Source organism: Urocampus carinirostris, chromosome 2, assembly GCF_059441175.1.
Source record: "Urocampus carinirostris isolate Australia breed hairy pipefish chromosome 2, RoL_Ucar_1.0, whole genome shotgun sequence".
Classification (NCBI taxonomy): domain Eukaryota; kingdom Metazoa; phylum Chordata; class Actinopteri; order Syngnathiformes; family Syngnathidae; genus Urocampus; species Urocampus carinirostris.
In genome coordinates, this window is record NC_142350.1 from 29,408,596 (window position 1) to 29,409,324 (window position 729).

Below are 729 nucleotides of genomic sequence, written 5' to 3' on the forward strand. Positions count from 1 at the left end.
AACATTCTTCTCATTTTTTCTTTTTTGCCCAGGCTTTACCAACGTTTTTGTTTTTTCAGCCACTCGTAGAAGCAAGATGGTGCACAGTTATGACAGCAACCTCTAGGTGAGGTTCATGTTATGTCAAATAAATAGAAAGTTTTCAACCTATGAGTATTTAAAAAAACACACTCTCATATGATACTACATGTATTTTTGCCAAGTATTTAACCTTCCTGTTGTACTGGGGTCAAAAGTGATTTAACACTTTACTGTTAAAAACCCAGAAGATATTCTCTAGATTATATTTTTTTATCTTTAATGTTATGACATTTATAGAACAAGTCCCAAAAGTAGAAAAACTGAAATGTAGTTTTTATTCACATTTGCATGTAAACTGTATAAAAAAAGTACTCATATGTCCTTTATAATGAGGACGTAGGAGGGGCAAATCAATACCCACATGCCCACATGTTGGTTAAAGATCAGGGGATGGTGTAATTGTAACCTGTGCAGTTCTTTGAGATATTCTGTGATTAAGGGCTATACAGTAAAAATAAATGTGTCTTGACTTAAAACAGAAGTGTTGGTGAGTATGTATATGTAGGCTCCTTTTTGTAATACTGTCAAGTTGTTTGGAGTTTGACAATGAGCTTCCATAGTACAGTATGGGTTTATATCAATTGTGTGAGTTCTGTTTGGTTACCACTCAATCATTGGTCGGTTGGATCCCTCAACGACTAGAGTTGT